Genomic DNA, 18,639 nt, shown 5'->3' on the forward strand with positions numbered 1-18,639 from the left:
ACGTAAAATGCCGTTTTTATTTCCTGCAAGTGAATATTAAATTTCGGTTTGCTATATTACACATTTTTAATTTACAGTCTTCTAAGAGGGTATTTGTTTCTTGAGTGAAGAAGCAACCGTCAAGGATGAAATGTTCTTCATGTTCTACAGTACATGTGTTGCATTTTTTACACAATCTGTAGTTTGCCTTAATTCTTGGGAATTTTCTCCTGTCTTATTCTATTTCCAAATTATGGTCACTAAGTAGAAACTTGGTAACCATTCTTATCAAATTGAAGGCAACGTCATTACAAGTCTTTACTTACTTACTAAGACAGGTGCGGATTTTAATATTGAAATCCCCACTTCTGATTTTACTACAGATATGTTATAGTTTCCCCGAAAGAAATTTCGAATATGATAAAAGAGTTAAAATCAGGAGCTTCTCAAGGTATTGATGGTGTTAGTATCGAGTTTTTTAAATATACACCCCCTAGGGTTTATGTTTTGCTTTCCCTTTGTTTTTCTGCAATTTTGATCCATGGTTTTGTACCTAATCAGCTTATGTGTACTGTTTTAGTCCCCATTCTAAAAGATCCTGGGGGCGATATATGTGACCAGTCTAATTTTCGTCCGGTTGCTGTTGCAACTGTGTCATCAAAATTGTTAGAGAGAAAGTTTGGCTCAAAAGATGCATTGATTGCCTTTCTACTAGTAATTATCAGTTTGGGTTTAAGCCAGATCATGGTACTTACATGTCTATTTTCGTTTTAAATGAAGTTTTGTCATATTATAAGAGATTGAATACACCTGTTTTTGTTACGTTTATGGATGCCTCAAAAGCATTCGATTATGTTCGTCATGAAATTCTTTTTGAAAAGTTATTACTTAGGGGTGTTAAGATTTATTTAATGAAAGTTTTAATTTTTTGATACAAGCACCAAACATTTGTTGTTAGATGGAATAATTGTTTTTCTGATGTTTTTCATTCGACAAACTGTGTGAAACAGGGTGGGATCTCTTCACCTATATTTTTTACAGTTTATCTTGATAACCTCAGTAATGAACTATCCTCCCTTCTATTTGGTTGTTTAATAGGGAGTCAGAGAATTAATCATTTATTTTATGCTGACGATATTGTAGTATTCAGTACAGGAGCGTATGGTCAACAATTACTAGTTGATACTTGTGGACGGTATGGCAAACTTAACTCTATCTTTTTTAATGAGAAAAAACCGTATGTACGTTAATTCAGCCTCGTTTTCGAAGGTTAAGGAATGTGTCAATTTATTTAAGTGGTAGACTACTTGATTACGTCACTGTATATAAATATCTGGGACACTTGATCATTAGTGACCTTAATGACAATGTTGACATTCAGGCCAAATCTCGTCTCTTTTATGTGAGAGGCAACGCGATTATTCGCGATTTTAAATTTGCGTCCTTAGCTGTTAAATATCATTTATTTTCTGTATTTTGTGATATTACATATTGTGCATTTTTGTGGTCTAATTTTACACTTTGTAGTTTTAACTGTATTAGGAGAGCACACTCACATGTGTTTCGTAAATTATCTGGGTATTCACATTCTGTTGTACAGAGTAATAGAGCATTGTTTGTTAATGTTTATATTAGATCTTTTGATGAAATTCTTCGGAAAAAGACATTTAGCTTTATGAGTAGACTGCACCTTTCATCTAACCCCATTGTACATTTCAATTCATTTAATATGGAAATTATGGAAGAAGAAGATTTTTTGACTTGTATTTTTTTGCTATGGATTTTTTGTGATCTGAAATAAACAAATAATAATAATAATAATAATAATAATAATAATAATAATAATAATAATAATAATAATAATAATAATAATAATAATAATAATAATATATTGTAATTGTTACTGACATTATATATCGTCAATTCTGTGAGAACCCTAGGACAGGGTTGTTATGTGCCTTGATCAGATTGATACATGTCATATTATTGATCTATCACCCAGACAATTTCATATGTATTGTTCTGGTTTCTGCTTCTAATCTGATGACCGGAAATCTTCGAGCATCAATAAAATCGCATCGTCATCTCCTGATGATGGGTTGAACTTCATATCCTAGAACAGCCAGTATACTCGAATTTTATTCGATACATGTGTTGTACCCCGCAGTGGCACTCTATGGGTATCCACGCTCAGTCCTGATTTTCACAAAAAAGTCTCGCAGAACATTTATAAGAAATCTGGGAGAAAATGCGGGTGATAACAATCTTGTTTGAAAGTCTAGGAGTTGGACAGTATATTATTTCTAAGATTGAATATTCTGAACATGAAACTTGGAATTTCGAGGGACAATGGAAGGTTTGGATAACAATTTCTGGAAAATGGTCTCCTATTTCTGAGTTAACGGACAAAAAAAATGCCCCACCTCTCCATGAAAACAGGAACGCTGGCGAGTATAAGCATTTACTCCGGTAGTGATACCACCTGGGCTATCTCGGACCCCCGGGGGGTCACTCTATATCAGGCCCGTAGCCAGCACTTTTGAATAGGGGGTTCGAAAACAACAATAAATGATATATTTGATGTGAAACGGGTGAATTTTATAATATTCAAAAAGTGTGTTTGAGCTCTGTTACATACATTTTTATATTCTCGGTTTTAAATTCAATTGGTTTACTTTGTGTTACGTTGGTAAGTTATTCCACATAACATTTTTGAACTATTTTACCATTTTAGAGAAGGAATCCTAGGCCATTCCCCACCCACAGACAAACACACCCACACCCTTGATCCATTACGGCAAAATGTTGTACACAAAAAAGACAAGACAGTACGTATCTTAGCATTATTGTCCAAGCATTTTAACGTAGAATGCTACTCATGAGCTTTTTCGCTCTTCACAGATGTTAACGCACATACAAGTGACACAATTTCATGTCGAAATCTGTCTACAATTATTCATTTTAGTATTAGTCAAATATGTAATTTTATTTCTGTACAGGGCCTCACCACAACGTACAAAATGTAAAGGGTAGAAAAGTGCATAGCACGTTTTAAACACAATACAACATCCATGTAAACATATGGTACTAAGTTAACCTGAATTCATATTCATCTCGTCGCTTGAAAACTTTTAAAAAATACAGAGCTAGTTGATATATGGTGTGGCAGTTTGTGTAGCGACGAAGTAAACCCAGACTGTCAATATTTGTATAATTGCATAAAATTATTGACAAAAGATCAGCCCTTAGATCATTATAAAATGGACATATAAAAACAAAGTGAATTTCATTTTCCACCATGCTAAATTCAAACGTATCACTGCAAAAACTAAAAATTTATTGATCTAACTGTATTTTTGTGTGTCTGCCTAATTCAACATTATGTTCATGGCCAAAACAGCGAAAACTCGTCAGTATATATTTTAGTCTATAATTGCTTGCCAATAAATCTCCCAGGTTATAATACTACTTTAATTTTTCCAAAAGTACACAGCCTGGATGATTGTGAAATTGAGGCATGCCATTCTTGCTGACAACAATATTTTTTTTATTTTTTAAGTAAATATCCCTAAGAAATTTGCAGTATCTGCAACTTGTTTTCCAAACCAGGCAATGCCGAAACCATATTTGAACAGGTGATTTTATGTGGGTTTCCCCGGGCCAAGTAAGTAAGTCTGTCGGTCTTGTCTAATCGTTTAAGCATGATATAACATGTTTTGGGGTTCCAGCTATTTGTTATTTAATTTTAACCAATATAAGAGACAACGCTTGAAATAACCACAGTATAATGGCAGCCTTCCACATTCGTCCAACATCGCTACATTGTTTGTACATTGTTTTACCCAGAACTCTGTGCGAATCCCCCTTGATTCTGGCTGCTGGCCATTTTCGATCATGAAATTGTCAGATATCACCAGAAAACTCGCGATTTGTGCAGTTTTGAATAAAACCAAGTTAGCGATTATGAACAATGGTTATTAACGTAACACCTGACCCCCTCTGCACTTTTTGTTTCGCATTTTAAGGTAAGAAATCGACATTTGAAACCGACAGGGTGTCGATTTACTAGGTGCCGTGTTTCACAACTTGTTTATTTATATACGTATAGCGGATGATTTTTTAAAAAAAAAATAGTATTTATTGATTTTCAGCCCCCAAGTGACTGTGGAGCGAGGTTATTTATAAGGTTGGTTTTAAATATAAAATATCATGGAATCTGGATGAAATAATGAAAGGAAATTGAACGGGTATGAAAGTAAATGTGGCAAGAATGCAAGGTCAGAATCCGGGGGTCAAAATACGTCACAATATATCCATCATCATCCATCGGCTGTCAACAACTATGGATGCGGTAAAAGTCTTGATTTGCAGTTTGCGTGAATGGCCGGGAAAAATCATGCCAATTCTGTGCTTCAGTAAGAGTTTTTGCTGCTTTTTGTGCAATGGAAATTAATTCAAGCAATGCTGTCAAAGGACATTTCCTCCTAGTAAACAAAACAACCCTGGGACGTTTATCTTGAGAAATTGAGAAGACGAAAATCTCTTGGGACAGTCGTTGTTGTGAAACAATGGGCATACTTCTCCAGGGTATCAAGGGTAGTTTTGATTATTAAAAATAGGAAACTGCTGCTTTATGGAAAAGCAAAAAATGTCAATGTCATTGACCACAGTAATTCTAAATCGATGTTGGTTTTAATTGGTGTTGCCTGGTGTAGAAGTAATAACATTACGATGTTTTTGAGTTTAATAGTAAATTATTAATATTAAGAAATTAATAGTAAATGGTAGACCCCCCTTTGATTAACATCAACCAGTATAACCTGGTTGACAACAACGAAATTCTAACAACAAGGCAATTAGGACAAATTAATAAAAATATATAAACATCATTTATATCAACTTGAAAAAGTGAATTACAAAACGACAATTAATCAAACCAAAATGAAAAATAAATAAATTAAGAACATACAGGGAATTAAAAAACAATTTTGCTTTTGAAACCTACCTTGTTACCCTGCAAAATATTGTGACTGACAGACACAACAGAATACCCCTTGCTCATAGATTATGTAACCTTTGTGATCAGAATCAAGTAGAAAATGAATATCACCTAATGATGTCATGCAAAAGTTGTACCTCCGATAAAAATGTCTTATTTGAAATGGCAAAAACCAAATTTTTCACCAAAGACACAATTCATAGCCTTGCTAAACAATAGTGGTCTAACACTCCCTGTAGCAAGGTGCCTAAAGACGTGTTTTGAAATAAGACGGCAGCCCCAGTGATAATTTTCGTTCACAGTTAAGTTTTGCATTTTTTTTATCTTTTTATTGTATAATAATTTAGTCTTAATATTTTCTTTCTCTGTTACAGTAATGTATTAGCTTAGTTTTTTGTATGTTTTTATATTATATTATTTATTTAATTTTTCTAACCTTTTATTCTTTCTTAAACATTTATAGCCATTGCCAATCCCTCCGGGGAATGTGCAAGTGTTAATAAAATTAATATTATTTAATTAATTAATAACCCCGCAGATTATTGATTGGCCTTGGCTAGTTGAAGCGGTTTTTAAATGGGCGACTCGATAGAAGTATTCGCCGTGACTCAAGACTTTTCATTCGGGTTAATACAACGCTTACATGTTACTGTCAGGAAGGTTTAATGTCTTGTTTGTATTTGCACAATGTGAAAGAGGGGTTTATTGTCAAAATGTACTAGTACATGGGTGGTTGTATACATATTGAACTATACAAAATTTGAATTATGTCACCAAACTGTACGTTTTGACGACTCGTATGCAATTGTAAGATTATATTTCTGATATACTCGAAGTGAATCTCAGCACTGTGCTTTTTATAAATGTTATGGTTCGGTTAATAATTTCCTGGAAATTGTGCAGAAAATCACAGACTATCATTATTTTTTGTTCATAGTTTTTCTAAATTTCAGTTTTTATTGTTCATAATTATTTACAGCAATAACACTTGTTTTCTGTTGTGAAACCATTTCCAGTTATTATGAATAAGTGTACATGACAGCTTTCCCCCACACAATAAGACATGTATGGATATGTGCGAGTATGTTTGTTGGGTTAATATGCCACTTCTTTATATCCCACAATGTCTGGTAATTCTAACTAACTACTATTTCTCAAATTTGCGTAGCCTTGCTTCTACTCCCATATTGTCCTTCACAGTGAAGGTTAATGCAGATATATTGTAAATTACACAGAGGTAACACTACAATACATTTCCCTTTACATTCCCTTGTATTACATAACAGTCTTTGAGCTGAGGCAGTTATGGTTCTACAACCATCACCAGTTCTCTTGTAACAACCTGTTTTGATTGGCTGCTGTTGAGCTGAGACGGCGTAACTTCACGATTGACATTTAAAGCTCGTTTCCACCTAAATGCTCATTACTATGCAATTTCGACCGAGTCTGATAGTTACCTCACTGAGTCAAGTGATTTAAACAATGATAATTATTTAAAAAAATACTGTTTGTTTTATTATGTTCTAATCTACGATCACAAATCTATTCACTTCCAAAATTTAGGGGGTTCGACCGAACCCCCCGAACCCCCTCCAAACTACGGGCCTGCTATATGCTGTTACTACCCCCATGTGCGTTCCAAATTTAGCGGGAAAGCGGGGTGTTTTTCACCTTCTAAAGCGGGCTCGCGCGGGAAGCAAATAGGCCCCTTTAAAATTCTAATGTCTGCAATAGGCCCCCAGAAATAAACTCACAGGGTTGCTGAGCCCGCTGTAGGCCCTCTCTTGCAACAACCACTCCCATACACCACCCATAGCCCCGAATTGGCGGACCCATAGCCCCGACCAGGCCGCAAACGCCCGCCTGACCTTTCCCACCGGGACATTCCCGCCACTTACAACACAAGCATACGGAGGTTTATTGTATTCGAAGTAACGAAACGAAACGGAATAAAACACATAATAAATATTAAACTGTATTCAGTGAAAATGGGTTTTATATGCACAATATTTACAAAATTAAATTTACAATCAAATTATTGGAAAAAGCACATAATTAAAATTTTTAGAAACTTTTTCACTTAAAGTAAATACAGGAAATAAATCTAATTTACATAATCTCTTCTATAATTCATGACATCAATAAGAAATCTGTTCAAAAATCTATCAATATATTTACCTTTCAGTCGAACACAACGGGATTTTAATTAGTAAACGGTTCGTTTCGCTAATTACAGATAATCGGAAATCTCCAATCACGCGGCGAGACAAGGGTCTTACAGGTACAATAATCACAACTATCGAACGAAACTTTAGCAGTATTTTTACCTTTCAGTAATGTATAAAACAATTATCTATAATTAGCGAAACGAACCATTCACTCATTAAAATCCCGTTATTTTCGGCAAATGTTTTATCTAGTTATATACACTACTGAAAGGTCAAGTTTCGTCCGACAGTTGTGAATATTGTACTTGTCCGACCCTTGTTTCGCTTATTACAGATTTTCGATTATCTGCAATTAGCGAAACGAGCCATATGCGTATTAAATATTATTATTTTCGGCAAATATTTTGTAAATATTGTGCGTATAAAACCCATTTTCACTGACTACAGTTTAATTTTCATTATGTGTGTTTCATCCCATTTCATGATTTCGTTTCGTCGATTACAATAAACCGCATACGGAAAGTCATCCCGAGTCATCCACACTTCCGAAACTCCTTTCGCGCCTCGGCCTCATTCGCATTCAGCTCCTGCCTTTCTCTGGGTTTTCTGCCCTGTATCATGCCAAAGTCACTCGGAGTTGAACATAAAATTGCGTAATGGTATCTGATGGAATAAGAATCCTGTAAAAGTTGTGTGCATTGTGTATTAAACTATCAAATAAATGATCATATTCACAATCATGTCAATAGTTCTGATCTTTCTTCATCAAACAACGAATGACACCAACAGGAGTTGCATACACAGTAACTTGTTTAAGTTGATCACACTCCACTTCAGTGCAAAAAAACGGCAGAGAATCTTCGCAATAGGGGGTAGGATGTTCTCAATACATGTCTGAAATAGGGGGTGATTTTTCTTCAATATGTCTGCTTTAGGAGGTACTACATTTACATTGCGTCCGCAATAGGGGGTATGGTTTGAGTAGTTTAAGCTGGACTATAGGGACGACCATGAGGGCGCTGTTCATACTCGGATGCGATGACGTCATACGGGGTGGGATGACGTCACAATGGGAGGCCGTGCATAGCTTAGCATAAATAATGACGTCACAATGGGAATTCGTGCATAAATTAACATAAATGAGGACCAATGCCGTAAAGGGGATCATTTGAATGAGGATGACGTCACAATGGGATATTGTGCATACATTTGCATACATAAAATTGATGTGAATACGAGGTCGTGTCGAGGTCATCGTGAATAACATTTGCATAAATTACCATAATTTTTTTAATTATTTTTTAATTTTTTTTTTATTTAATTATTATTTTTTAATTGAATGTTTTTTTAATTTTTAATTGGACGAGCGTGGACGAAAGATTTTTCAGAATGTATCGTAGAGGGCGCTCACACACACACACACACACACACACACACACACACACTAATAAATACACGTCATTTTGAAAACTAACAGAGTTTATTACATTTATTGCACAAAAGAAGTAAACAAGAATGAAATGACATGGAGTATATATTTATGGCATGGAGTTTTTATTTTTAATTTTTTTTTAACGTAACAAAAAAAACATACGATGCGAGTAAGGAAAATAGTTGCGTAGTATATAAATGTTTAGCGTGATTAAATATTTCTTAATACCTCGAAAAATACGTAGATACATGTAAATGTGTGGCGTGGTTAAATTTATATTTAACGCCACGAAAAATACGAGTACATAAACGATTCGATTAAAAACACGGAAGAGTAAAAAGTCAACAGTGAACAATCAAAAATAATTAATTCTATATATAAATATGTTGTTCATTGTTTATATTTCTTACATATTTGCTTTTTCTTTCGAGTAAATTATTTTTAACGGCACGAAAAAAATATGAGTACATAAACGATTCGATTAAAACACAGAAAAGAGAAGCGTCAATAATAGTAAACAGTGAAAAATAAATAATAATTCATTCTATATATACATATGTTGTTTATTTTTTACATTTCTTACTTCCTTTCAATGAGGCAAGCAGTCTGTACACTTTTTTTTTCTTATTCCATCCCTCTAATCAGAATCGCTCATCTGTCATAGAAGAAAAAAGAGAGAGAGAGAATAATATTAAAAACCGATAGTTACATAAAGAGGGTTATGTGTTGGAAATTATGAGTCACCTCGTAAAATTGCGGTCATAAACCGCTAAAATGCAAAGTATGCAAAATCGGTTGATCGACCTACAGTTTGGTTTTCCAAAAAAATGGCGGACTGTGCTACTATGAGTTAAAATATATGTTTACCTGATTGTTTCACAGAATAACTTTGACATACAGTTTGGTTTTCCAAAAAAATGGCGGACTGTGCTACTATGAGTTAAAATATATGTTTACCTGATCGTTTCACAGAATAACTTTGACAAACATAATCATCACACGGAATGAGTTTACGCTGTAACGTAGCAATTTTCGTTTTCCCTTGGCGAAGAAGATCTACGCAACAAGTCATACAGAACGTATTGGCCACACAAGGCTTGAAAGTATTCGATGATTGTAGATTCACGTACGAGAAATCTTTTAAATTCCGTGACATGACTACCGTACGAGTAAAAATAGTCATCGGTGTTTAAGCGATGTGTATTACTCCAAAGCACACTCGTGAATGCCAGTTTGAACTAAATCACACGATTAAGTTTAAGGCATAGGGGTTATTTATAACTCGCTCGTCACAAGTGTTCCCAACGTGAAATAGACCTCCCACGTAGATGATAAACAACAGATGTTGGTGTATTTGTATATTTATGTTATCTAAAACATGAACACTCGCAAGCAGGGATATTGAATAGAGTTTCAAGTTTAAAGCGTCACCCATATGCATGAATTTCGACCTGCGTGTATTGAATCGCGCCTGGACATAACAAACATCGAGCAAACAAACCTAATCTCGTTTATGGCGATTAGTTGTATACTGTTCCGTTCGTGGCAGTGTGAATTACTACAGAGTTGAAATTCACCATGAATGAAAGTCGAAATACTCACATATTTCTAACATCAGTAACTTATAACAGGACTTGACATTCTGTTGACCCCAGGCGCTATCAGTCAATTCACTTATTCTTATCGATTAGACTTTGCTAAAATACTACCGTCCTTTTCGACACATAACAAAAACACATGGCCCACAGCGGAGGGATTTGATCTCCCAAATAAATGAAATAAAACACGTACGTATGGATATTGTTGAAGCGTTTAATCCCATCGTTTTTTTCTTCAGATTTGATAACGTCAGACCCCTGCCAAAATAATCTCGTAAATAAAATGACGCGTTCCCCATGCCAATGTTACGATTATACTCCAAATTATACAATAAAAACTGGGTCAACTTGATTCAGTCAACATGAATCTGACCCAGGCAGTATGATGGTTCCAGTCCGTCACCAATTCACTTGTCTGAAAAGGCACACCCCAAGAGTGTATGACGCCTTGTCTCAATTCAGACCGAATCAAAGACTGTGCACGCCGTCGATCTATATTTGTGATCGGTGTAGATGAGAAACATTCCACCACTCTGATCGTTTCTATATCATCGGTAATTCAGTGTACCGCTCGAATGTAATGCATCAATCAATAGTTTATTTTTGAAGGTTTATTTTACAATGACTGGAAAACCGACCGAAATCGCGAAATTTTAGGATTCAATCTTTACTCAGTCAACCATCAAAACTATTCAGTTCATTCTCTCTTCACTAATGAAATGGCAGTAATCAGCAAACTATCATTCATCGTTTTTTAAACATCATTTCGTGTATCCACGATTTCGAAATACTAGAAGAGGCAAGAACGAACGTTACATTTGAATGGTCTAATGACAAGGGGCTGACCCCGCGCGAACGTGCAACAGAATGTATTAAATACATTGACCCATTTGAAAGACAGAGTCAACCTCAAAACATTGAGAGCCATAGCCGATGCTTCAAACAGCGAGTTTCTCTTTAAATGGTTCAAAACCAAATTAAACGAAGCACTATGATTCGTCACAAATTACGCTGACATCCTTAGCAGCCTGGCAAAAGAAATCACTCAACTAACCTCACCACCAGATTCAAATTTCCACGATCAACGACAAAAAAGAAACATTATAGGCGATCTCCTGTTCGAGGTAACGAGCTTGGCTTGGCTACAAAGAGACAATTGTAGTTACTAGCTCGCCAAATTGACCACTTTGAAACGAGACATTTAGGCGATCATCATCATCAAGACATCGGCTCAGATACTGTACGCCTCGGCAAAACAGCCAATTGACGAATTCGTAGACTCAAATTCCAACAAGAACAATCCTGACATAATACTTAAACTACGTTCCTTGCAAGAACGTGTAGACGTCAACACAACATTTCTGGAGACCCACGAGATGAAGGACACAATTTTAGTGTATCTGTTAATTACTGTTGATAGAACACATTTTATGAATGAATTGGTTTTCCGATTTGAAAAACATTGAGTACGTATTCATGCGTTAATTAATAATGTTCAACACATTGAATTTGTGTCTCACCCAAAAAAAAAAAAAAAAAAAAAAAATCAGAACAGCATTACTAGACATCTCCATATTTCTAAGACAAAATTAACCAAATTTTGAAATTATACATATTTTAATACCAAACTTGCTATTTTTACCATCAAACTACTGAATCACTGTACGGATAATTACGTATACCATTGACAAATTCAGACTCCGCTTATAAATTATACTCGATTATGTCTTTACCAATCATTACCCCGCCCATCATTCATGATTCGATTGACCACGTTCTGAATAATTCGTACACACAGATAAACGGATTTTTGCGATATACATGTACTTCTTGTTTTCAATACAAAACTTACTGCTTATTTGATCCCTCAATCAAAAGCTGTTTTACTTGGGATTGACGTTTCCACGTTTCCACGTTGAACTGATGTGACGACATGTCGGTTCATCAACGTTTTTCAGAAAGGGTGACTGTCGAAAAGTAGGACACCACTAATTTAAAATAAACAGTTATATTGGAGAGAATGAGATGAAATGTTATTATTATCATTGTAGATTCAATAAGCAAACTGGAAGCGGGTCAAGAAATCGTAAATGATTCATATTATAGAGATGGTGCGTAGTTCTTTCTTTGACGGTAAACACGTACGCATTGCATACAGAGTATTTTCAATGGCGAACATCGACCAGTAATAATGCCATACACTTTGTATGCTAATTCATGTTTAATAAAATGCGCTAAGTTTTGATTATTGCCAAGATGTACAGGGAGCACTCGCTTATCCATTAGGCAGATTCCATTATACAATTATAATATCCTGACCGTATTGTTTACACTCTCGTAAATCGACTGTTTGACGTGACTGGGGCACCGGTGGACGAGGAATGCGTGCGTGCACGTTACATTTCGTCAACACTTTCATTGATAATAGTATCATTTGCAATATGGCATAATATCATTCGACGATTCTCAGAATACTGTATGTATGTATGCACGTTGTAGTTCGAATGATTAGATATTTGTTTTATTTTGCCATTTTTGTCGATTCTTTCATTATGAACAGTGTTGGCTTGCTCTCGAAATAAATACTTTTACACCGATGTTACCGTTTGTAATGTTTATAGTGTGTACGTGAAAGATATTCGCCTTTGAAATAATAATTGAAGACACAACTATATAGTCTTCAAATCAGCTGGGTGTTATTATTGAAGTAACGCATGAGGCGTAATATTGTTGTAATGGGGGTCTGATCGCGTTTCATAACTCCTGTATTGAATAATGCCATGAATCAAATTGTGCTAACAACATGGTAAATACGGGTCAGCAATACGTAGCTATTTTATCGGCGAGGAAAGATCTGCTTCTTGATTGCGATTATGATTATGTCTAATATAATGTATAATAATCTATTACTCTACGTACACAACTTGATGCGGGCTTTTCAATTCAACTCACTGCGGCCGTACACAACATGGCTAGTTCCCCCTTCGAAAGAGTGCGTGCGTGTGTTGTGTTAGCAACACTATCTGTGACCACTGAGCTTGTCAAATATTTACAAAGCACGATGTGATAACTGAGGTGGTAAACTGACCATGATGTCAATATTCAACCACTTAATTTGCACAATAACAATTAAAATTGAAACCGTATTCAAGCGCGGGATCTTGGTTGGAAATACAACGAAGTAACAAACAACCAGCAAAGTGTAACAATAATAAAATCACAAAAATCACAAAAAAAAAAAAATATGTGGTGGTTGGTTTAGGAATTTGGCATTTTAGGATTTTTTTTTCTTATCGTGCCCTGAAACAGATGTGGACGAATGTTCTTAGCTCAATGATTGTTTTGTCATTTTAACTTTTTAGTATACCTGTTAAGTGTTCATCATCTGTCCTAAAGTTGATTTTATTGTATTTAATATTTTGATCATGATTTTTTTTTTTTTTTCTTCTTGTATAGATTACAATTGAGAAGATATTGTTTTTCGCATTCCTCGTCCACCGGTGCCCCAGTCACGTCAAACAGTCGATTTACGAGAGTGTAAACAATACGGTCAGGATATTATAATTGTATAATGGAATCTGCCTAATGGATAAGCGAGTGCTCCCTGTACATCTTGGCAATAATCAAAACTTAGCGCATTTTATTAAACATGAATTAGCATACAAAGTGTATGGCATTATTACTGGTCGATGTTCGCCATTGAAAATACTCTGTATGCAATGCGTACGTGTTTACCGTCAAAGAAAGAACTACGCACCATCTCTATAATATGAATCATTTACGATTTCTTGACCCGCTTCCAGTTTGCTTATTGAATCTACAATGATAATAATAACATTTCATCTCATTCTCTCCAATATAACTGTTTATTTTAAATTAGTGGTGTCCTACTTTTCGACAGTCACCCTTTCTGAAAAACGTTGATGAACCGACATGTCGTCACATCAGTTCAACGTGGAAACGTGGAAACGTCAATCCCAAGTAAAACAGCTTTTGATTGAGGGATCAAATAAGCAGTAAGTTTTGTATTGAAAACAAGAAGTACATGTATATCGCAAAAATCCGTTTATCTGTGTGTACGAATTATTCAGAACGTGGTCAATCGAATCATGAATGATGGGCGGGGTAATGATTGGTAAAGACATAATCGAGTATAATTTATAAGCGGAGTCTGAATTTGTCAATGGTATACGTAATTATCCGTACAGTGATTCAGTAGTTTGATGGTAAAAATAGCAAGTTTGGTATTAAAATATGTATAATTTCAAAATTTGGTTAATTTTGTCTTAGAAATATGGAGATGTCTAGTAATGCTGTTCTGATTTTTTTTTTTTTTTTTTTTTTTTGGGTGAGACACAAATTCAATGTGTTGAACATTATTAATTAACGCATGAATACGTACTCAATGTTTTTCAAATCGGAAAACCAATTCATTCATAAAATGTGTTCTATCAACAGTAATTAACAGATACACTAAAATTGTGTCCTTCATCTCGTGGGTCTCCAGAAATGTTGTGTTGACGTCTACACGTTCTTGCAAGGAACGTAGTTTAAGTATTATGTCAGGATTGTTCTTGTTGGAATTTGAGTCTACGAATTCGTCAATTGGCTGTTTTGCCGAGGCGTACAGTATCTGAGCCGATGTCTTGATGATGATGATCGCCTAAATGTCTCGTTTCAAAGTGGTCAATTTGGCGAGCTAGTAACTACAATTGTCTCTTTGTAGCCAAGCCAAGCTCGTTACCTCGAACAGGAGATCGCCTATAATGTTTCTTTTTTGTCGTTGATCGTGGAAATTTGAATCTGGTGGTGAGGTTAGTTGAGTGATTTCTTTTGCCAGGCTGCTAAGGATGTCAGCGTAATTTGTGACGAATCATAGTGCTTCGTTTAATTTGGTTTTGAACCATTTAAAGAGAAACTCGCTGTTTGAAGCATCGGCTATGGCTCTCAATGTTTTGAGGTTGACTCTGTCTTTCAAATGGGTCAATGTATTTAATACATTCTGTTGCACGTTCGCGCGGGGTCAGCCCCTTGTCATTAGACCATTCAAATGTAACGTTCGTTCTTGCCTCTTCTAGTATTTCGAAATCGTGGATACACGAAATGATGTTTAAAAAACGATGAATGATAGTTTGCTGATTACTGCCATTTCATTAGTGAAGAGAGAATGAACTGAATAGTTTTGATGGTTGACTGAGTAAAGATTGAATCCTAAAATTTCGCGATTTCGGTCGGTTTTCCAGTCATTGTAAAATAAACCTTCAAAAATAAACTATTGATTGATGCATTACATTCGAGCGGTACACTGAATTACCGATGATATAGAAACGATCAGAGTGGTGGAATGTTTCTCATCTACACCGATCACAAATATAGATCGACGGCGTGCACAGTCTTTGATTCGGTCTGAATTGAGACAAGGCGTCATACACTCTTGGGGTGTGCCTTTTCAGACAAGTGAATTGGTGACGGACTGGAACCATCATACTGCCTGGGTCAGATTCATGTTGACTGAATCAAGTTGACCCAGTTTTTATTGTATAATTTGGAGTATAATCGTAACATTGGCATGGGGAACGCGTCATTTTATTTACGAGATTATTTTGGCAGGGGTCTGACGTTATCAAATCTGAAGAAAAAAACGATGGGATTAAACGCTTCAACAATATCCATACGTACGTGTTTTATTTCATTTATTTGGGAGATCAAATCCCTCCACTGTGGGCCATGTGTTTTTGTTATGTGTCGAAAAGGACGGTAGTATTTTAGCAAAGTCTAATCGATAAGAATAAGTGAATTGACTGATAGCGCCTGGGGTCAACAGAATGTCAAGTCCTGTTATAAGTTACTGATGTTAGAAATATGTGAGTATTTCGACTTTCATTCATGGTGAATTTCAACTCTGTAGTAATTCACACTGCCACGAACGGAACAGTATACAACTAATCGCCATAAACGAGATTAGGTTTGTTTGCTCGATGTTTGTTATGTCCAGGCGCGATTCAATACACGCAGGTCGAAATTCATGCATATGGGTGACGCTTTAAACTTGAAACTCTATTCAATATCCCTGCTTGCGAGTGTTCATGTTTTAGATAACATAAATATACAAATACACCAACATCTGTTGTTTATCATCTACGTGGGAGGTCTATTTCACGTTGGGAACACTTGTGACGAGCGAGTTATAAATAACCCCTATGCCTTAAACTTAATCGTGTGATTTAGTTCAAACTGGCATTCACGAGTGTGCTTTGGAGTAATACACATCGCTTAAACACCGATGACTATTTTTACTCGTACGGTAGTCATGTCACGGAATTTAAAAGATTTCTCGTACGTGAATCTACAATCATCGAATACTTTCAAGCCTTGTGTGGCCAATACGTTCTGTATGACTTGTTGCGTAGATCTTCTTCGCCAAGGGAAAACGAAAATTGCTACGTTACAGCGTAAACTCATTCCGTGTGATGATTATGTTTGTCAAAGTTATTCTGTGAAACGATCAGGTAAACATATATTTTAACTCATAGTAGCACAGTCCGCCATTTTTTTGGAAAACCAAACTGTATGTCAAAGTTATTCTGTGAAACAATCAGGTAAACATATATTTTAACTCATAGTAGCACAGTCCGCCATTTTTTTGGAAAACCAAACTGTATGTCGATCAACCGATTTTGCATACTTTGCATTTTAGCGGTTTATGACCGCAATTTTACGAGGTGACTCATAATTTCCAACACATAACCCTCTTTATGTAACTATCGGTTTTTAATATTATTCTCTCTCTCTCTTTTTTCTTCTATGACAGATGAGCGATTCTGATTAGAGGGATGGAATAAGAAAAAAAAAAGTGTACAGACTGCTTGCCTCATTGAAAGGAAGTAAGAAATGTAAAAAATAAACAACATATGTATATATAGAATGAATTATTATTTATTTTTCACTGTTTACTATTATTGACGCTTCTCTTTTCTGTGTTTTAATCGAATCGTTTATGTACTCATATTTTTTTCGTGCCGTTAAAAATAATTTACTCGAAAGAAAAAGCAAATATGTAAGAAATATAAACAATGAACAACATATTTATATATAGAATTAATTATTTTTGATTGTTCACTGTTGACTTTTTACTCTTCCGTGTTTTTAATCGAATCGTTTATGTACTCGTATTTTTCGTGGCGTTAAATATAAATTTAACCACGCCACACATTTACATGTATCTACGTATTTTTCGAGGTATTAAGAAATATTTAATCACGCTAAACATTTATATACTACGCAACTATTTTCCTTACTCGCATCGTATGTTTTTTTTGTTACGTTAAAAAAAAATTAAAAATAAAAACTCCATGCCATAAATATATACTCCATGTCATTTCATTCTTGTTTACTTCTTTTGTGCAATAAATGTAATAAACTCTGTTAGTTTTCAAAATGACGTGTATTTATTAGTGTGTGTGTGTGTGTGTGTGTGTGTGTGTGTGTGAGCGCCCTCTACGATACATTCTGAAAAATCTTTCGTCCACGCTCGTCCAATTAAAAATTAAAAAAACATTCAATTAAAAAATAATAATTAAATAAAAAAAAAATTAAAAAATAATTAAAAAAATTATGGTAATTTATGCAAATGTTATTCACGATGACCTCGACACGACCTCGTATTCACATCAATTTTATGTATGCAAATGTATGCACAATATCCCATTGTGACGTCATCCTCATTCAAATGATCCCCTTTACGGCATTGGTCCTCATTTATGTTAATTTATGCACGAATTCCCATTGTGACGTCATTATTTATGCTAAGCTATGCACGGCCTCCCATTGTGACGTCATCCCACCCCGTATGACGTCATCGCATCCGAGTATGAACAGCGCCCTCATGGTCGTCCCTATAGTCCAGCTTAAACTACTGGTTTGTCATTGTGCTGCCAGCCCTAGGGGCCTATTATTTTTTAGCAAGAACGCACGTGGTGTAAGGTTTTAATATTGAGTGACCCCCCGGGTCTCGGACCTACCAGAAACGTGCATGTAGCGCCATCAACGGTGACATAAATAAACGAAAATGAGATTACTATCAGAGAGGGCGGCATGACACTCTCTAGAGTTCTTGTATCGGATAGGGATAATTCCAAGATTTGTTTACATTATTCAATCATTGCATAATTTAGGCAAATTTTCTAATATCTCAATTACCACTCATATTTCAATGAAGCTTGGTACATAGGTGCCCTGCCCATAAACATGACTACAAACCAAAGATGAACAATTCCTTTGGTTTTAATATTTCTAGGGTTTTCTGTCAATATTATAATTTGAATCAATGCAGTACCATAATAAACCAATAGTTTTTTTTTAAAAGGGCAAATCTAAAACTTTTCATTTTAAATAAATACAATTTCAACTTCACATGACTTCACACAGGGTTGCTTTCTAAGTTTGCTTTGCTTTAAAGTGCCT

Source organism: Saccoglossus kowalevskii, chromosome 7 (assembly GCF_978046115.1).
Source record: "Saccoglossus kowalevskii chromosome 7, keSacKowa6.1, whole genome shotgun sequence".
Taxonomy (NCBI): domain Eukaryota; kingdom Metazoa; phylum Hemichordata; class Enteropneusta; family Harrimaniidae; genus Saccoglossus; species Saccoglossus kowalevskii.